This window comes from Microcaecilia unicolor, chromosome 4 (assembly GCF_901765095.1).
Source record: "Microcaecilia unicolor chromosome 4, aMicUni1.1, whole genome shotgun sequence".
Taxonomy (NCBI): domain Eukaryota; kingdom Metazoa; phylum Chordata; class Amphibia; order Gymnophiona; family Siphonopidae; genus Microcaecilia; species Microcaecilia unicolor.
The window spans coordinates 356,057,971-356,080,180 of record NC_044034.1 but is presented as its reverse complement, the minus strand read 5'-3'; the positions used below and the strand labels follow the sequence as shown (position 1 = coordinate 356,080,180).

Sequence of the window (22,210 nt, the reverse complement as noted above, 5' to 3'; positions counted from 1 at the left end):
AAAGAAAATGGTTTGGAAATTCTTCTCCAGTCCTTATCAGTGGTCCTGCAGAGGCACAGGTAACCATGGTGATGCTCTCTCTTGACACACACACACACACTCATGCTTTCCTATTCCCCTGCAGGGATTAACACTGAATAGGTAGCTTAGGTCACTTGAGCAAATGATTTCATTGAACCCCATCTCCCATCTTCATGCCAGCAGATTGGCTCCTCTGCCTGGTTCCCTTCATTTCACTTTAGACTCAATAGTAGGATCCAGGGAGATCAATTGCATAAGACTGAATGTAAGCATAAAGGTAAACTCTCCTGGAATTCACTATCATTTCGTGTTGGGTCTCAATACCTTATTTAGGGCCCTGTTTACTAAGCAACGATATAGGAACGTTAACATTTTTAACACGCATTAACCATGTACGCACTTTAACCATATATGTGCCTACAATATTCCTATAGGCGCCTACATGGTTAGCACGCACGCTATCAGGCTTATTTTCGAAACAGGACGCCCATCTTTCGACACAATTCGGAAGATTTTATTTTATTTATTTATTGTATTTGTATCCCACATTTTCCCACCTTTTTGCAGGCTCAATGTGACTTACAATGTATCGTTATTGGTAGATAATAGGTTGGGAGATAGCAATTAGTGTAACATAAAGAATAGCATGATCGAAATTTAAACAAGTAGATAAAAAGTAGAAAACACTGCTGATAGTAGGTAAGGTGGGGATGCCATAAAGAATAGCGTAGTCGAAATGTAAACAAACAGATGTGAACAAAGACAGTGCTGATAATAGGTGATTTGGCAATATATTACATTTCTAGTTGCTGATCTTATTGGTATGCCTTGTTGAAGAGGTGGCTGTCCTTCTCACAGGGTCGCCCAAATCGGCATAATCGAAAGCTGATTTTGGGCGTCCCCAACTGCTTTCCATCGCGGGGATGACCAAAGTTCACGGGGGCGTGTAAGAGGCGTAGCAAAGGCGGGACCTGGGCGTGCCTAACACATGGGGGTCCTCGACCCATAATGGAAAAAAAAGGGCATCCCTGATGAGCACTTGGACGACTTTACCTGGTGCTGTTTCTGAGATGGCCGTCCTCGGTTTCCATTATCGCAGAAAATCAGAAACGACCAAGCCTAGGGATGACCATCTCTAAGGACGACCTAAATGTCAAGATTTGAGCATCCCCGACCGTATTATCGAATGAAAGATGGACGTCCATCTTGTTTTGATAATACGAGTTTCCCCACCCCTCCACCGGGACGTTTTGTGAGGACGTCCTCAGCAAAACTTGGCCGTCCCTTTTGATTATGCCCCTCCGGGTGTAGGCACGCTAAAAACACAAATGCACCTCAGTAAACAGGGCCCAAAATTTAGCTGAACAGCGCCATTGCAACCAGTGACCCAGGCAATAGGATGGTAGGTGCCTTCTAAATGCAATTACATATGGTTATTTCAACCACAAGGAAATAAAATGCTTATTACCGAGCCATAAACAGGCCGTTGGTTTAACCAAAAAAAGCCAGTACCGTTTCTGAAAGGGTTTCAAAATAGGTCTGTTTTTCAAGTAACCAAAAATGCAAAGTTGCCTGGCTTTCTAAAAATGTATCTCTCACTCATAAATCATTAAGTAAGCCATCCCTAGCAGTATCTTTTCTGCTCACAAAGTCCCCTATTGATTGTAAAATAAGAAGTAGAATGGAAACCAGAAGGGTGGAGAGAAAGGGCAATTAAAAAAAAATAATTTCTCCTTAACCACTAGAGTTGACATGAGAGCTGCAAAGATAGGAAACAATATTTGCCACTAGTAAAAAAAGGCCCGTTTCTGGAACGAATGAAACGAGCGCTAGCAAGGTTTTCCTGGGAGTGTGTATGTTTGAGAGAGCCAGAGTGAATGTGCGGGTGTGTGACAGAGTGAGACTGTCTGTGTGACAGTGTGTGTGTGAGAATGAGAGTGTGTGACAGGGCCCCCTCCCCTGTTCCTAATGCCCCTCACCCCATTCCCTCCCCTCCTTTTCCTCCTCCTTCCCACACTTTGGGTTCCTTAAGGCTTTCAAAAGTCTATGTACCCCCGTGGCCCTAACGCCCAGTATCCGGATACCCCACCGCTTTCCTCTTCACCCCTCCCCCAAGATGTAATACTTTCACATCCTTCATTTTTTAAAAAAAGTGTCCTATCTACCCTGTGTACAAATGCCCGGCATTCAGATTGTGTTCCTCTCGTAAATTTTCATTTCTTTCATTCATTCAGAACTTGCCCCCCCCCCCCCCCCCATGAACACTTTTGATTCCTTCAGTCTTTTAAAACTGTCCTATGTACCCTGTGTGCTAATGGCCAGCATTGAGATTGTTTTCCTGTCCCAAATTTGCATGTCTTTCAGTCATTCACAACTCCCCCCTCCCTTCTCCAGTTTAACACTTTCGTTTCCTTCAGTCTTTTAAAACTCTCCTATCTACCCTGTGTCCTAATGGCCAGCATTCAGATTGTTTTCCTGTCCCAAATGTTCATGTCTTTCAGTCGTTCAGAACTCCCCCCCCTCCCCCCATTTAACACTTTCGGTTCCTTCAGTCTTTTAAAACTCTCCTATCAACCCTGTGTCCTAATGGCCAGCACTCAGATTGTTTGCTTTGCCAAATTGTCTGTCACTGATGTCACTGAGGTCAGTGCGTGCCTGCCTAGCAGACCACTTCCGGCAGGCACGGTCCCAAGCACATCCTGTTGGAGGTGAGAATTATTATATAGGATAAAAGTAATTCAGGGGCAATCTCCAGTCCATATATCACTCTCCTTCCAGAGGTTCTAGGATGTGAGAAGGTCAAGCCATGACACAGATACACACATTTTTTAAACTTAATCTGTCTGGGAACTGCCTATTTGTTAAAGAAAAAAGTGACTTATAAAGCAGGGATTGCTGTAAGTGTTATGCTGGGAAGGGGGTGTGGGGAGGGAAATCTCTCTATGGTGCTCTTCCACCCTATCTAATATTTCACTAACTACACAATGATAGTCGTAATTACTGATAGATGGATTCTCAGATGGCCCATGAGCGTATAAACCTTTTCCCACTGAACTCTGGCCAGATTTCTCATTGACCTAACCATGTATTTCAAATTTTCAATTTTTATATGCTCGATTTTTCAAAACTAATTATCCATCAAAAAATTGTTATAAGTGTGATAGATAGATAGAGAGATAGAGAGACAAACTTTTTGATGGACAATTGATGGGCCATCTGAGAATCCATCTACCAACTATATAAAATGTGAATATGATGGTATTTTATTGAAATATAGATCTTCCACACTGTGACACTCGCAAAATCTTTTAATGAAAGAAGTCATAATTCACTAAGGACATGAACAGTTGTGCCACTTCAAACCCTGTCCAGAAGGAATAATACCCATTACAAGTGGGAGGTGGTGGAAATGAAAACGGTAACGGAATTAAAACATGCGTGGGATAAGCATAAAGGAATCCTGTGCCGAAGGAATGGATCCTCAGGAGCTTAGTCAAGATCGGGAGGCGGGACTTGTGGTTGGGAGGCGGGGATAGTGCTGGGCAGACTTATACAGTCTGTGCCAGAGCCGGTGGTTGGGAGGAGGGGCTGGTGGTTGGGAGGTGAGGATAGTGCTGGGCAGACTTATACGGTCTGTGCCAGAGCCGGTGGTTGGGAGGAGGGGCTGGTGGTTGGGAGGCGGGGATAGTGCTGGGCAGACTTATACAAATCTAAGTAGGGTATACACAAAAAGCAGCAAATATGAGTTATCTTGTTGGGCAGACTGGATGGACCGTGCAGGTCTTTTTCTGCCGTCATCTACTATGTTACTATGTAAGTTAAAGTTGTTACTTTGCCTGAATAAAAAGTTGTAAAAGAAGTTCCCCCCTCAAGGGTACCAACCCCTTCCTGTCACCCCCCCCCCCCCCCCCCCAGCAGCAAGCAAACTGTTCAAGATGTTTGTGTCATGAAGCTGGTGAAAAAGTTGCAACTATAATAGTCTGGGCTAGAGAATGACATGGGGACAGGGATACATTGCTAACCGCAGAAACAGGGGACAGAGCCCGTGGGGACAGGGACAAACTTTGTCCCTGTCCCCATATCATTCTCTAATGCAGACGACGATGTTTAGATTTTTTTTGAAAAAACAAGCAAAAGTGCTGGCCAAAACTTGCACGGGGGTTCCTGTTTATTCCTGCTACCAGCACGTCTTCTAAGAGGCCATTTTCTATTGTGAGAAGGACTCTAGAAGACAGGAGAGCTAGAATGAATCCTGAGATTACTGATGATAATAGTGCTTCATTGGACATACAGAGCAGGTTGTATTTTGTACCCAGGCACGTTTTAACAGGGTGGATTAGGGTTCCTTGGGGTAGTAGAAGTCAGCTATTGTTTGGGTTGGAAGGGTAGAGGGTGGCAGGCGGAGAGTTATTATAGTTGCTTGTTATTGTTGTTTTCTATTTGTGATTTATAAATAACAGTTGTACAAAATATTGTTCCTTTTTATACTTTGATAAAAAGATTAAATATAAAATCATAAGTATTTGAGGCTGATGAGGACAGAGCCCACAGTGATGGGGCAGGAGTAGGGGCAGAAACAGAACCTACGGTGACGGGATGGGGCAGAGACAGCCCGCAGGGACGGGACAGGGGTAGGGGCAGAGACATAGCCCATGGGGACAGGGCATGGGCAGAGACAGAGCCCACAGTGATGGGGCAGGGGCAGAGACAGCCCGCTGGGACGTGGCAGGGACAGAGACACAGCCCACGGGGATGGGGCAGGGGCAGAGACACAACCCACGGGGCAGGGGCAGAGAGACAGCCCGTGGGGATGGGGCAGAGACAGAGCCCACAGGGTTGAAGCAGGGGCAGAGCCCGTGGGGATGGGGCAGGGGACACAAACAGAGCCCGTGGGAGAAGGGGTAGAGAGAGAGAGAGAGCCCACGGGGATAGAGGCAGAGACACAACCCACGGGGCAGGGGCAGAGACACAGGCCGTGGAGATGGGGCAGGGGGAGAGCCCACAGGGACGGGGCAGAGACAGAGCCCATGGGGGAAGGGGTAGAGAGAGAGAGCCCACGGGATTAGGGATAGAGACAGAGCTTGCAAGGGAAAAGACAGAACTTACGGGGGCAGGGGCAGAGTCATTGTCTAGTCTGGGCTTCAATCTGTGTTTGGAATCTAACCAAATATTAACCATGGCTGAATAATAATAATCATCTGCTACTTTTACTTTAAACTTACAGATCTGTTTGAGAAGTTTAATTTCTATTGCTCAATTTGCAGCTACTGCTCAAGAGGTCTGTTCTTTTAAAGGATGGCAGAACAGTCTAAATAACAAGGAAGATCTGTCAGGACAAGTACTTAGGAGTCTATGGTACAAATGTACAACTCTGCATTATTTAACTTTTCAAGAATCCTGTACGATGTCTTATGAGTACTAGTGCAAGATATTTTGTGGTCGACAAACCACAGCAGCGTCTTTCTTGCCTCCTGGATAGAATTGTGCAATTACTGAAACATTAACCAGGCAACTATTGCATTATTTACTATGTACTAATCAAGTTAATGTTATTCTCCCACTTCCTGCTCCTCCACATCCAAGAAAACAGTGCTTAATCACACCTCAGACTTACAAGAAGGGAGTGCATTTTGTTTGCTCCTGAAAAACCAGAATCACTCAATTATTTTAAGCGTAGCACTGCTGTTCACAAGTTTCCAATTTAGGCTAATTCATCCCATTTTTGTGTTTGACATCAGGTCTATACATGCACACATATTTTTCTAACTATGCCATTAACGATGAATCAAGACTGCTTTTTAAAAATATGCGGAGCATGTTGCATGGAATTCTTTCCGACTCAAGTGTGTCTGACTGTCTCTGACCTATAGGGATGGTCAGTTTGAACTAAGCAGTATCCAAACATTGTCTTAGTTTGGAAAAAATATTAAAATAAAACTAAATGTAATAATATATCAAACCATCAGAATTGAAAGGATTCAACAGAATTGAAAGGATGAGTTTCATAGTCCACAGGGTGCCACTGTCTCAAGCCTAGCACAGAAACACAGTAACACGCAGTAAATGACGGCAGATAAAGACTCGCATGGTCCATCCATCCAGTTTGCTCAACAGGGTGGCCAGAGTCGTGCCTATCACTCTGTACAGCCCCAGTCACCCATGCTTAAATGCTGGTTCTCAAGTCTCCATCATGCCAACCAACGAGGTAGCCAAACATGATACGAGTCTTGGTTATCTACTATAATAAAACTCACCCTTAACGTTCTGAGGACACTGACGTCAGTGAAGCCAAGCCCTGACTTCCTTCAAAAAGGTTCGAAGGTTCGTGGTAAAAAAAGGACTCTCAAATAAATCTTCAAAGACCTAGTGTCCTCTTGATCCCTGCCCACAGCAAGGTCATGATTCAGGCGCTGCCTCTCAAGGGCCAGGATGTAAGTCAATAATGATCCGGATCCTCCATGAGCATTCACCCCTGCCGCAAGAGCCCAGACCCTCAGAAGCACAGCTGGGGACCCTGCCAAAAATCAAAACTGTTTTGCATACATAATCAGCAGGGCAAACCCAGTGTTGCCAGGATCACAAAAAATGGATATTTTGCTGTCTTCAAAAGGATCCACCCAGTCAAGAGCCACAGACAGAACACAGAGGTTCCACCTCCAGCAAGGGCTGAAAAAGGGGCATTTATCCCTACTGAACCTCATTCTTTCCTGCAGCTGAAGAAGCGTGGACACTTGTGTTCTGGCTGGATGCCATGCGATGGAAATGTGGATGTCCCCAGAGATCCACTAGGTTAGGGATACTGAACTCCTACTGCCCCAGATCAGGAAGTGTAGTGCTGAGAAAGTCCATTTAAACATTGTCAGTTTCCACTATGTGGCCCACCAAAATTGCTACCAGATGGTATCACACCAAAAAGAAAGTCTAGTCGATCTCCAACCACCTTGCCTTCTTATGTCACTACCATCAAACTGTCTGATTTCCCTTGAAGTGGCTCGAAGTGCTGCAGTTCCAAAAACATGGACCCAGAACACACAGAAGCCCAGGAAGCATTTGTATGGCTCTGATGGCAATACGAAAATAGGCCTCCTAGAGGTACAGAGATGTCAGAACCCCCCCCCCCCCCCCAGTCTGACCACCGAGACTATCAAGTGGAGGACTGGCCTAGTGGTTAGGGTGGTGGACTTTGGTCCTGAGGAACTGAGTTCAATTCCCACTTCAGGCACAGGCAGCTCCTTGTGACTCTGGGCAAGTCACTTAACCCTCCATTGCCCCATGTAAGCCGCATTGAGCCTGCCATGAGTGGGAAAGCGCAGGGTACAAATGTAACAAAAATAAAATAGATACTATTGGAGATTCTACATGGAATGTTGCTACTATTGGAGATTCTGCATGGAATGTTGCTACTATTGGACATTCTACATGGAATGTTGCTATTCCACTAGCAACATTCCACGTAGAAGGCTGCGCAGGCTTCTGTTTCTGTGAGTCTGACGTCCTGCACGTACATGCAGGACGTCAGACTCACAGAAGCAGAAGCCTGCGCAGCCACAATGGTGATCTGCAAGGGCCGACTTCTACATGGAATAGTCTTCCTTTATTATCAGAACAATACCATGCATTGAAGACTTCTTTTTACTAAGAATTTTGTGACTAATTAATTTTATAGTTTGCTTATGTTTTATTACCTGCACTGAACCTATTACATGGGATTTAGTGGGCTAGAAAACAATGCTAAGATAAGATTTTTTTTTCCCAAGTCCTCTCCAAACAACAAGTGATCCTGACAGGCTAGCTTACTCAAGTGCAACTTGGAGGTCAGATCTGTTGACCAAATCTGTTGGCCAATGCTGAAGCCATAGCCATCTACATTCTACCATAACAGCCATCCCCTGGGCAGGAACAGTTTTGCATCAGACTGTAAAGGGAATCTGCCAGAAAGGATGCTCTAGATTTCAGTTATACTACCTCTTGTGAGGTGGGCAACTGTTGGCGTCCAACACAAGACAGTCCTGGCTACACAGCCACTGCAAACAGAAGCCTAGATGCCAACAGCTGAGGTGCTGAGGACTTGCTTATGAAGCAACTCTACCTTACAGTTATGGGGATCCTTAAGGGCTGAACCGCCCTCAACATGGATAGCAGTCTTTTTAGAGACTGCTGCCACCACCACCACAGTATCTACTGTAAGAAGATGCAGAAATTTAAACATCCTTCTATGCAAGGGGGCTAGAGCCTGCCCGTGAACTTAGCACTGAGGAGCACCCCATCTGGTATCTCCCACTCAGTTAACACCATCTTGGAGAGAGCATGATGAAAAAGGAAGGCCCTTGAAGGTCTGCAGAGACCCTCCAGAATATGTTCTCAGCAAGTGCAGAGATGCAGAGAGCCAAGGAAACCTGATCAAGGAAGGAAGTTCCTCCTTATATGGAAAAAAAAAAGCCTCACCACTGAGTAAACCTCAACATCATCCAGAGAGAACTCCATCCTATCCAGGGTCACCCCTACTAGGAGGGAACATCCATTATCCACATCCTCCTCACCATAAATCTCACCCACAGAGGTCAGAGGCAGGATTAGAACCCACTTAAGATCCAAACCACTACTAGGAAGCCTGAACCTGGCCCTCAAATCCTTTCGGATTCAGTGTGGAACCTTGAAAGGTCAGGAGTTGAATACTGAACTCTTCCAAAGTCCTCTTAAAGCAGTCTATGAGGGCTTGTAACATGTGGTGCCCCAGGCCCCCGGGGAGCCCCCAAATCAGCACCACCAAGGTTCCCTGCACTAGGAGGAACATAAGAACAGCCATACTGGGTCAGACCAATTCTCACAAAACTGTGCAAACACAGGAGAGGCCTTGTTTCATGCATGCACAGGGGGTGGGCCTCCCTCACATATGCTCAGTTTCACAAAAAACAAGCATGTGAAGGGTGGAGGTGTGCTGATGCAGCGAGGCCCAGGAAACGTGGCAGGCTTCAGTTAGAGGAGGGCCTCCACCAGCGGGGCTTGGAGATCCCTCTAGCCAAAGGTCAGAAGACAGGGCCTTGATTTTGCCCCCCATGGTTATGCCATTACCTAGGAACAAAAGCAGGAGGAGGGGAGAAGAAAGTTACTCAACTCCACCAGGCAAGACTCTTTGGGATCCATGTCTGCTAGTCCTGAAGGATTTTTTCACTACTGAGAAAACCTGAGGCTCGGACGTGAGGATACTGTCAATTAATATACCCAGTGCCCTAAGCAGAATGTCTGGGGGGATAGGATGATTTGTCAATGATAAAATTATATACAGTACGGTTGAAGGGTTTGGTTACCACAAGAAATGTAGTCTTCTCTCTTAACTTACATTTAAATTTGGAAACCCAGGATTCCAACAAATCAAGACCAAGCCTAATCTTAGGGACAATGTCTGGAAGACCAGTCTTGAAAGAGATAGACTGTTACATCATCGACATAAATAAAAGTGTGGAACCCCACTGCCTCCAATCTTTCACCTAATGGAGCCATCACAATATTGAACAAGTGTTCCTCACACAGAGGCAAAGGAATGGCGTTCCAGAGGGACAGTCCAGTGACATTATGAGACAGCACTTCTGCAAGGACTGTACAGATGGGAGAACTGAGATATGATAGAGATATTTAAATATTTATGTAGCATAAATGCACAGGAGGCGAGAGTCTCTTTCAATTGAAAGGAAACTCTGGAATGAGGGGGCATAGGATGAAGGTGAAAGGGGATAGACTCCAAAGAAACCTGAGGAAATACTTCTTCACAGAAAGGGTGGTGAATTTGTGGAACGGCTTGGGACAAGTACATAGAATGTCTAAGGGAGTGATAGGGAGAGTAGATGACATGAATGGGCAGATTGGATAGGCCATATGGTCTTTCTCTGCCTACATTTTTTCTATGTAATAAAAGGGGTCAAGTTAAAGTTGGAGAAAGGTTGTTTAATCATCTTATACTGTTGGGATCATAATAGTTGTTAGCACTGGAATGAATGAGATTGTGTAATCAATGGGGGATCTCAACAAAAAGATTAAAGTAACGAGAGGGAGGGTTGGACGGAAAAGATCAAAAATAATGGTTGATGCACTCAATATCTCATTCGTACTCAGATGGATGATAACTATGTTTTGATATGTTAAATGCGATGACTGCTTGTTTTGTTAAATCCTCAATAAAAATTGTTGAAAATTAAAAGGGGTCAAGTGTGTGTGTGTGTGAATAAGGGTAAGTCGTCTTAATTTTATGCACTTTCATTTGACAATTTGAACAGCCCATGAAGGATTGCAGGTAGCACCAATTTTTTTTTTTCAAGTGCTGATATTTATAGCAGGAACTATGAAAACCACTGTGTTGTTGTGAGAAGTGAGCACTACCTTCAGCTCACAGTTCTCCTTGAATTCGATATATTGCAGAAATTCAGGAGCCGTACCCTATGGTATGGTTTTCAGTACCTGGATAAGATCCGGTCTAATTTAGCTGCAGCGGTCCTCACTTTAATATTTCCTTATCTCTTGTTTGTCCTGTTTGTCTGTCCTAATTAGATTGTAAGCTCTGTTGAGCAGGGACTGTCTCTTCATGTTCAAGTGTACAGCGCTGCGTATGTCTAGTAGCGCTATAGAAATGATAAGTAGTAGTAGTAGTAGTCTTTGGGATTCCGGAATCTTGCTACTCTTTGGTATTCTGAAATCTTGCCACTCTTTGGAATTCCGGAATCTTGCTACTCTTTGTCCTTATCCCTTATCTGGCCTGTTTGTCTGTTCTGAGTAGATTGTAAGCTCTGTCCAGCAGGGACTGTCTCTTCATGTTCAAGTGTACAGCGCTGCGTACGTCTAGTAGCGCTTTAGAAATGATAAGTAGTAAGTAGTAGTAGTATTTAGAGAATTGCTGACCACTGCCAGCTGAATACTGGTCTAAACAAGTTTATTTGGAATAACATCAGCCTACCTTCCACTTCCCAATCCATGCTTGCAGTGCCTCCCTTTTTCTGTCTGCTGATTTACATTTAAGTTTATCACTCGTTACTGTCTTCCAAGTAGCACTTCCTACATGTAGTGCCAAACTGCAGAATTCAGTACTTCAATTTCCTCTCGCTTGACATCGCTTAATGCAAATTCTGTCATTGTCTTCTCCTCTTCTCTCCCTCCGCCCCCAAATTTTAAAAAGATGATTTTTCTTTCTGCCAGTACCTTACTGATGTGTCACAGAAGGCTGTGTTCATTCTGGAACACTGTCATCTGATTATTTTTGGATATTCTATGTCAGGGTCTTTTTAAACAAATGCAAATATCTATTTTAAAAACAGAACCTTTTGCCAGCGTGGTCAAGGGAGAAACTCTTTTGAAAACAGAATCCTAAGAGATTATCTCAAGTTTTCACTGATCATAAATTTTAAAAGATGCCTCAGGAGCCAGCAGATCTTTGTACCTTTTCCAAAGAAATGTACTTCCCCAAATTATGCTGTAGATTATTTTGGCATTCCCAGTCAGCTCAGCTGTTGCCAAGTACGGCAAAGCATCATCAGTGCTCTCCTTTGCTTCTTCACTCTCACAACTGCACATTCTTGACTCCCTCTATTCCCTGTCCCCCCCCCCCCCCCACTTAAAATAATTCCCTTAAAAGCAGATGATCAAAAGCCCTGCGCTGTTCCAAACAGCGCTCTAAAATAGCCCTGGAACCGCGCGGGCCTTTACCACACCGATGATCAGAGATAATTGCATGCAAGTTACTGAAGAAAAAGTCCACAGTCTATTATTGAGATGGACATGGGGGTAGCCACTGCTTGCCCCGGGATTGGTAGCATGGAATGTTGCTACTCTGAGGTTCTACATGTTGCTACCATTTGAGATTCTACATGGAATGTTGCTACTAATTGGGTTTCTGCCAGGTACTTGTGACCTGGATTGGCCACTGTTGGAAGCAGGAACTGGGCTACACGGACCATTAGTCTGACCCAGTATGGCTATTCTTATGTTCTATTTGTGTGTCTCGGGCTGTTTGGCTTGTTTTAAGCATCAACTGAAGGCCTTTTATTATGTTTGTTTATTTTACTATTTAAAAAATTATATGCTGCTCCATCCACAGTCTTCTAGGCGGAGTACAACAAACACAGGCATAATAAGAAGATCTAATACATCTAATTATGTTGCTGCTTTTGGGACTGCTCTCCCTGAGGGTTAGGGGATCTGCTGTTCTTGAGTATTTATAGATGACTGGCTTTTTATTTTTTTAGCTATTCTTTTAACTATTGTGTAAATAGACTTATATAATGGAGTTCTATTTCTTTCTTTGATATTTTATTGGATTGTACATCTCTGCGATTTCTCGTGAGTTTTAGCTGTATATTAATAAACTATAACTGTTTATTGCATAATGGAACCTAGGAACCTAGATTCCATTATAGAATATTAGCGTAACCCAGTACTGAAATGCCAACTTACAATATTTTATGAGGTCACGTGCCAGTGGGAACACCGCCTATGTCCCACGCATGCTCCATCCATCTGTATACTCCCCTTGCAAATTCACCCTATATAAATTAAGTGGGTATTTGCAGAATAACGCTTAGGTACCTCACTAACACTTATTATTATTTATTGCATTTGTATCCCACATTTATGTGCATACATACACATGTTAAGTGCTAGTTATCTGCCTTTATGAAGCGATTCACTCCAGGTGGTATACAACAGGTACAGTTTAACATAAAAAAAACTTACAATTTTGTTAACAGCACAACAATAGTAAAATGACTAAACAAACACAAATATAAGAAATTAGGTAAACTTGGAAACAGTGAGAATCACATGAAGCTGTGAGCAGCACGGTCTGCATTTGTCCTGAGCTGCTCCATGGCCCACCCTTCATCTAACAGCATCTTACCTTGCAATTTTATAACGAGGTGATCCCTCATTTTAAAGGGTTTTCTTGTACTGACAAGTATCTGTTAAAGAAAACCAACCAAATAGTGTTTAAGTCACAGTGGCGAGACAAAGAGCAGAGAAAGCAGGCCAATGACAACGTGGCAGCTTCCCTTGTGGTTCCTTCCTGGCCAGTGCTGGATACTCTCACAGCAGATCTCACGGCATCCATGGTGCAAGCACTGAATCCACGGCTGCTCCGATTGTTGGAGCAGCTTGCTAGCATGCAGGAACACTTCACAGAGGTGTCCACCCATATTGGAACACTGGAAATGCGAGTGTAGTGTCCAGCGTGGAGGAACGGTACAGCAAGTTGATATGGATTAGGTGGCCCTCATTAAGCTTGTAGGTGCTCATTCCTCCAAGTTGGAGGACTTAGAAAACTGGTCACGAAGGGACAAACCTGAGGTTTTTGGAACTGCCTGAGATGACCCCAGAAACCCGAACGTATGCGGTTCTTGAAACCTGACTCTCCACTACTCTACTGAAGGGCTCGGAGGTAGGACCTGTATGCATCAACTAGGCCCATCACCTAAGTCGGAGGCATGATGGCGACTCACGTCCTCGCCCCATGATAGCAAAATTCCATTATTATCATCAAAAAGTGGAGTTGCTCCATTGCTACAAGGGCCAGAGAGACACTGTTAAGTACGAGGAACAATCTGTCAGGATTTTCCAGGATTATTCTGTGGCGCACATGGACAAAAGATGGAAGTTTACTCCATTATGTGCCACTTCAAGTCCTTTTAAAGTGTTAAATATAATTGTTTTATTTTCTACGTTTATTGTCTGGGCATTTCATTTCTACAGTTAGGCTGGTCCCTGTCTCTTTTCCACTTTCCATGTGTCAGTCTTCTAAATTCTTTTCTGGGTTGGCCTTTCCATTTCTTCTCTCGCCTCTTGTCTTCTTCCATTCTTTCTCTACGTCTGTTTAGCAATGATCTTTTGTTTTATGTTTCCCCCCCCCCCCTGCTTTTCTCTTCTCTGCATATGTCCACCCATTTGATTTTACTCTCATTATCCCTTTCTCTTACCTTCTAGTACTTAGTCTCCTTTTCACTTTTCATCTACCTACTGGCTTTCCCCATCTCCCTCCCATTGCCCACTCTCTCTCTCTCCTTTTCAAGTCGCCTATCCCCCTCCTCATCTTTCACCCATTTTCTTACTCTCCCATTCCCATCCTCTGTACTCACTCTCTTAGCCCTCATCTACCATCCACTGCATCTCATCCCCTCTCCAGCCCCAGATCCATCTCCATCCCTGTCTCTCCTTCCTTCCCTTGGTTCCAGGCCATTTTTCTATCTTTTACTCTATACTCCATGTCCTACTGCCTCTTCCACCATCTTTTTTTAACTCCATTTCCACCTTCACACAATCCCCTTCAGAGACCCATCCCCTTCCTCCCATACCTCTTTCCAGTGCCTCTCATACTCTCCAGTCTTCCACGTCATTCACATTATGTCTCAAACTTCCCCCAAACGTCATCTCCTTTTTTGCCCCTCTTATCCATTTCACATCCTCACTCATTCCCCCAACCCATCAACATACCCCTACTCATACTTACCAATGCCAAGTACGAGCATCCCTCAAAATTCAAATGCCATCTGTCCTATCTATAATTCCCTGAAATTGCTCCCCAAAACGCTCTCATTCAGTCACCAAGTCCTAGTCATCTTCTGATCTGTCCCCCTTCTCCCCTAGTCCCATCCATCTTCCGCTTTCCAACATCTCCTGTCCATTTGACATTTCTTCTTTCTACATGTCTACCATCATCCCCTCTGTGTTCTTATTTGTCATGCCCAGCACCTCCCCTCTGTGTCCCTGTCCCTATTTCCTTCATATTCAGTATCTGCATAGGTGCCTGGTATAAGAGGCTTGGGGAGGCCACAAGTTCTCAACAAAAATCAGCAGGATCAGCGTTTCTCATTCTCCGTCTTTATTCTTCTCCTCCTCCAGACCAGTCCTCTCTCTTCTTTACAGCGCTGCATGCACCCCGCGATTTCTCCTTTTTCCCTCCCTCACGCAACATCACAGTCACTTCAGCCTTCAGGGCTGGGCTGCTGGCATGATCGAGTCCTGCTGAGTGCTTCCACCTTAATCGCTACCAGCAGCTGTACTGTAGCGAATCGCGATCGTTGATTCCATTAGCGCTGCATTCTCATCATCTACTTTAGCGCCTCAGACAGTCAGCCTTCCCTATGAGGGCTCCCATCATTGATGCAACTTCCTGTTCCGCAAAGGCGGGAACGCACGGGCAGGACCCGTCACCGAGTAGGGAAGGCTGGCTAAGAGTGGCTGTCTAAGGTGTTCCTTCCCAGAGTAGACAGGGGTCCATGACCTTCTCAAATTCATAAAAAAGGAAATTGTGGCACACACGTTGGATTTCAGGAGAGGTAGGTGCTGACTCTGGGGCAGGTTTTAAGTCAAAATAAAAAATAAATATTTTGATTAATGCAGATCTCAGCCCATTTAATTATGTTTAAACAAAAGAGTCTCTTTTGTTTAAACATAACTAAATGGGCTATAACTATAAGCCCCTAATGCAGTCCATTGGTTTTCTTGGAGGAGTAGCCTAGTGGTTAGTGCAGTGGACTTTGATCCTGGGGAACTGAGTTCGATTCCCACTGCAGCTCCTTGTGACTCTGGGCAAGTCACTTAACCCTCCATTGCCCCAGGTACAAATAAGTACCTCTATATAATATGTAAACCACTTTGAATGTAGATGCAAAAACCACAGAAAAGCAATGTGTCAAGACCCATTAACAACATTCCATACACAATCTCAAAGAGTAGTAGCAACATTCCATGTAGAACCCCAAAGAACAGCAAGATTCTAGAATCCTGAGGAGTAGCCTAGTGGTTAGTGCAGTGGCCTTTGATCCTGGGGAACTGGGTTCAATTCCCACTGCAGCTCCTTGTGACTCTGGGTATGTCACGTAACCCTCCATTGCCCCTGGTACAAAATAAGTACCTGAATATATGTAAACCGCTTTGAATGTAGTTGCAAAAACTTCAGAAAGGCGGTAAATCAAGTCCCAGTTCCCTTTCCCTTCTTATATATTTTGTTTGTGATGACTTACAGTATACTGTGCCAAAACTGAAATTTGAACACTCTTATCTATCTCTATCTGGTCGTTAATAAAAGGCGCTCATTGTGAATACTATCCATCCAGTGTGGCTGTCTGAGCTTGAACACTAGTGTTCCCAGACCTAAATTTTGGCACGCCGCACGTTGGATTTCAGGAGAGGTGCTGACTCTGAGGCAGGTTTTATAAGTCAAAATAAAAAATAAGTATTTTGTTTCATGCAGATCTCTTTTGTTTAAACATAACTAAATGGGCTATAAGCCCCTAATGCAGTCCATTGGTTTTCTTATATTTTGTTGTGATGACTTATACTGTGCCAAAATTGAAATTTGAAAAAACTCTTATCTCTATCTGGTCGTTAATAAAAGGAACTCATTGTAAATACTATCCACCCTAAAAGGATGTTTTGTGGCTGTGCATGAGAATTGTGATATGATCCCTTGTTTCATATTGTTGACAGTCTGTGATGTTGTCCGTATGGGTGGTATATTGGTGTATTATGGTCTGCCCAGTGTAATATTTATGGTACAGTAAGGTTTTGAGTGTTGTGCATAGTGTTTTGCAGCTGAGGGATTGTAGGCCTTATCAAGGTGACAAACATCAACACTTTAATTTAATTTTAGTTTGTCATAACACCAGACATGGTTTGGTTTTAGAATATTTTGGAGGATCTGGTGTTGAATTGTTCCATAGATCTGTATGTGTATGTGGTTTAGTGTTGGTTAAGTGCTTGAAATAATTGAGTTTAAAATATATGTCATTTATGATATATAAATCCATTTTTACACGCACAGCATTACTTGTCAAAAACCAGCAGCCCTTCCTTGGGACTCAGTCTCTTCTCCGCCATGACAATTTTATATACTGAATACACTGCAAGAAAACTTTCACTTGCTAACCTTCAATCTCACTAATTAGAGTGATACTTGTAACTTTTCACCATTTGGGATGGGCCACCCTTCGCTCCCCTAGAGTAGATTTATGGTGATGCACAAGTAAGGTAGTTATGGATGTAAGCCCCACCCTTGGCCCCACCCCTAACCCCACTCTCTTTAGCCTCCACAAACAATTGGGTCACTGACTGCCTATGAGTATCTGCCCTCTGTCTCATCATCCCTACCCTGTTCAGTTTTGCCTCTCTTCCCTTTCTTCTGTACCTCCTCCCCCCCCCCCCCCCCCCCCCCCCACCAGCCAGCACTTCCTCTCTCCCTTGATCCTCCTCCTCATGGTACTGCTTCTCTCTCTCTCTCTCTGGCTCCAGCATCTTTCCTACTCTCCTCCCATCCCATCTTTCTCTTTTCCCTCTGGTCAACCCTCCCATTCCAGAATCTTTCCCTTTCTCCCCATGGATTCCACTTCTCTTTCCCTCTCTTCCCTTGAGCTCACTCTCTTTCATGTTCCCCTTCTCCCTCCCTATGGTCTGTTGACATCTTTCTCCCTGCTCCCTGTGCAATGTGGCATCTCTTCCACCTTCCCACTCCATCTTCCAGCATTACCCCTCATGTCCCAATCTTACCCTCCCTTTCAAGCATAACCCCCCCCCCCCCCCGGGTCCCCATCTTCCCCCTATTCCAGCACTGTCCCCTATGTCCCTCCCTTTCAAACATAACCCCCCCCAGGGTCCCATTCTTCCTCCTTTTCCAGCATTGTCCCCATATTTCTCTCTCCCCTCCTTTCCCAGCCTGCTTCCTTCAACCCACCTCCCCGAATCCAGCACCCCTTTCTCTTCTCCCTCCCCCAACCCAGACCGTCAAACCTCCTTCGTTTAGCAGCCCCTGCAGTGTGCAACATGCTGCTGCTTTAGCCGGCATCAGATCCTCACCTCTGCGGATCCCACCCTGACACAATGTTCTATTTCCGTGAGGACAGGACATGAGAGGGCCTTCATATCTTCTGGAATAGGTTTACCCAAAAGAAGATAAGCAGAAGCAAGCATTTCCTTGATCCACCTAGAAACAGTGGCCTTAGAAGCCACCAGTCCCTTGCAGTAACCACCAAGAAACAGAAAACGATGATTCAATCATCTAAACTATTTCCTCCAAATGCTTTTTTAGAACCCCCTAGATATCCAGCCTTTCCGGACGCCGTTGTTCCTTCAAGCCAGAAGACAAACCCAGGATGAGCAAAACCACTGACTGGTTTAAATGAAACCCTGACAAAACCTTAGGAAGGAAGGAAGATACTGGATGAAGTATTACCCGCTCCTTAGAAAACTCTAGGAAGGGAGACCTGCACAAAAGCGCCTGTAATTCCGACATGCATCTAGCTGAAGCTACAGCTACCAAAAATACAGCCTTGAGAGTCAGATAATTCAGGGAACAAGCTGATAAAAGCTCAAAGGGTGGACCTAGTAGAGACCAAGAGAACCATTATTAAGATGAACTTAGGAAAATCCACTGCTTATTTCTGGGATAAGCAGCATACCATCTCTTTTACTATTTTGGGATCTTGCCAGGCACTTGTGACCTGGATTGGCAACTGTTGGAAACAGGATACTGGGATTGGAGGACCTTTGGTCTGTCCTAGTATGGCAATGCTTATTTATTTATTTATTTGGATCTTAAGGCAGCACTTGATTAGAAGAAGAGGGCCATATGCACCTGCCAGGACAGGTTGCCAGATGGGAAAAAGTTTCCTAGCCCAACCCACACTCGTTGGGAAGCTTGGGCTATCTGAGGAGCAGGGGTGGCTTTCTGCCTTGCTCCGCTCCTCTTCCAAAGCATGATGAATCATCAGCTGATGACCTCATCAAGCACCTTGCCCTCCTATTTGTCAATCAAATTTGGAGACGGAATGAGGCTTGAGATGAACCAAGCCTCATTCTGGTTCCAAATTTGACTAATAGGGTGACAGTAGAGAGAGCAGGAAACAGCAGCGGCTGCCCCCCCCCACAAAAAAAAAACCAAAACTTGACCAAACAATCGCAACCCACGACTGCCGGAGTGTCTGTGGCCAGCACAAAAAGAACCCACCCAATTCCACGGGAAAACTGCAGAGTTGGCAACCCTGCTGCCAGGAATTCAGTGACTGTACAGAGAGCATCATATGCAGGGGTTGAGTTTCCAGACTATAGGATAATCAGGAAGTGACAGCAAAGTGACGGGACAGGCTCTGTAGAGGAGACGATGGTCACATGCAAGGGAATGACCAATAGAAAGCATTACACACTAAGCAGGAAGTAACTGTAACTACTATATAAACAATGCACTGGGGCAAATCAGGAACGTCCTAGGCACATCCCTCATTGTTATGCTTCCCTCCAATTTATAGGGAATACTACTAATGAGGGGTTTCCAGACTAGCCCACTCCCTTAGTACTTTGAAAGGCACTCCTCTGGAGCAGGGTCCCAGAATGTTCCTTCTGTTACTGAAAGGTATGTGCATTTTGGTGTCCTGCTACAATAGTTAATTTCAGACATGCTACCACCCTGAGCACATTTAGACTTCTAAGTTGGCTCAGAACTGGGTACATATATTAGGCCAATCTGCTGAGGACTACACACCCTAGTTTAAATGCAGGTGGCTCAAAGGTTGAGTGCTTCTCTTGAGCATTGCTCAGCTAGTAACTTGAGCACTTCAAGACAAGAAATGTATACGTGACCACAAAGCAATCATCCATGTAAGTCATAAGGCCATGACTCATCTTCCAACTCAGAAGGTTTCATTTAGTCTTAGATTATATGCTCCAGAAGTTTGGAATTACAAGCCAATAATAATGGAAGAGCCGACTAAGTGCCAAAGTAGCTTGCACAAAAATCATCGTAAGAGTAGGAAGGGCTGTTGAAATAACAGCTTTGAGAACATACTAATATTTTATTGAGAGAAAAAGTAAGGACAAAACTTTGGCCAGCAGGACAAAAAGGAAGTGATATTGCCTCTGTATAAGACACTGGTGAGACCTCATTTAGAATACTGTGTACAATTCTGGAGACCACACCTTCGAAAAGATATAAAGAGGACGGAGTCAGTCCAGAGGGCAGCTATTAAAATGGTCAAGTGGTCTTCATCATGAAGCATATGGGGACAAAGATCTCAATACGTATACTTTGGAAGAAACCAGGAGGCAAACTGTCCACAAGGGTGAAACTGGCATGGAAAAGCGAGCGGACCAGAAAAAAAACGGCTATAGTCCAAAGAAGCAATTTTATTGAAAAGCAGCAGCAGAGGAGTAAAAATTACGCCGACTTAGCAGATACGTTTTGCGCTAAGTCAGGCACAATTTTTACTCCTCCATTGCTGATGTTTAATAAAATTGCTTCTTTGGACTGCATTTTGGACAATATAGGTTTGTTTGTTTTTTTTCCGGTCTGCTCATTTTTCCCTGCTACTTTGGAAGAAAGGCAGGAGAGGGGAGATATGATAGAGATGTTTAAAATACCTCTTTGGCATAAATGCACAAGTGGTGAGTTTCTTTCAGCTGAAAGCAAGCTCTGGAATGAGGGGGCAGTGGATGAAGGTGAAAGGAGACAGACTCAGAGGTAACCAGAGGAAATACTTCTTCATGGAAAGGGTGGTGAATTCACGGAACGGTGTCCAAGTGGAAGTGGTGGAGACAAAAACAGTATCTGAATTCAAAAGAGCTTGGGTCAAGTACATAGGATCTCTAAGGGAGTGGAAGGGAGAGTAGACGGCATGGGATGGGCAGGCTGGAGAGGCTATATGGTCTTTATTTACCTATAGGGTTACCACATGTCCGGATTTACCCGGACATGTCCTCTTTTTGAGGGCATGTCCGGGCAATCGGACGGGTTTTGCCAGCCTGCCCGTTTGTCCAGAAATCCGGACAAACGGGCAGATTGCTAGCCTCCCCTTACTTACTAGTGCCCTGGTGGTCTAGTGACCTCCGCCTTCAGGACAGGAAAGAGCCCCCTCTTTCCTGCCCGGAGCGCTGCTGCATGCATCCTTCCTCTTGCTGATCCACGGAGCCGATTCAAAATGGCCACTGAGAGTTGAAGTGACCTCGCGAGACTTCAACTCTCGGTAGCCATTTTGACTCGGCGCCAATGATCAGCAACAGGAAGGATGCATGCAGGGCAGCGCTCCGTGCAGGAAAGAGGGGGCTCTTTCCTGCTCCGAAGAGGTCACTAGACCACCAGGGCAGTAGTAAGGTATGGGGAGGGGGGTGACGGGGTATGTGACAGGGGGGAGGGGAAAATGTGACAGGGGACGGAGCGAGAGTGTGAAAGGAGATGGGGTGTGTTGTGGGGGCAGGGCATGTGTCCTCCTTTTTGGGGGACAAAATATGGTAACCCTATTTACCTATATCTTTCTATATTTTTATGTTTCAAGACAGAAGTAACATCCAAGCACTCTTTACATTAAACTGCACTTCCACGCTCAAGGGTAATTCTATATAGAAGGAACCAACACTTAGGCACCAGGAACACACAAATGACCAGAATACTGGCTACATTCCATTCTATAAACTGGTGCCTAAACGCAATGATACGTAATTTGAAGGTGGGCATACACATAGCAGAGTGCAGTTGTGCGCATAAATTATAGAATACTATAATTTATGTGCTTTGAAAAAACCTAAATTGTACACACATATTTTACCTTCTATATTAGCATTCTACAAAGAAAGTAGGCACCTACTTTTCTTTACAGAATAAGCTCCAGAGAACTACCCTTTAGGCACCTAAATACAGGTGCCTCTTTATAGAATTACTTCCTCAGTGCTTCAAGGAAAGGAAGGAATTTTGGATTTAGCTCAAGCCTTTTTTTTTCAGCTGTAACTCAAGGTGAGAAATTCAGGTACAGTTAAGTATACTACTTTCCTGTCTCTGGAGGTTTACAAACCAACAGGCAAATGATCAAAAGCAAACGCCGGCGCTAGAGGCTGTTAGCGCCATACTAGCGCCGGCGTTTGCTACCACCCCATGATCAGAGCCCTCGAGCAGGTGAAACAACGCGCTCGAGGGCTCTTAGCACAAGTAGCATGCAAATGCATGCTAAACAGGGCTCTTAGCGCAAGTAGCTTGCAAATGCATCCTAATCAGCGCTTAACGCGTTCATCCCCAATGATCAGCATTCAGCGCGCCAAAGATTGGGTCGCTGGCCGCGACAAACCCTATGCCAGCTCCGAGCTGGCGTTAGGGTTTGCAGGTCATTGGGGAGGAATGGTGAGTCCTGTCCAGCATGGATTTGCATTCTGGCAGGCCCCCATTCCCCCCTACAGCAAA

General features: G+C 44.7%; 1 protein-coding gene across 6 annotated transcripts in view; it reads right to left on the bottom strand.

Moving 5' to 3' along the window:
• Positions 1-22,210, bottom strand: part of SH3KBP1 (SH3 domain containing kinase binding protein 1) — a 513,036-nt gene that overhangs the window by 289,183 nt on the left and 201,643 nt on the right. The window lies entirely within an intron of this gene.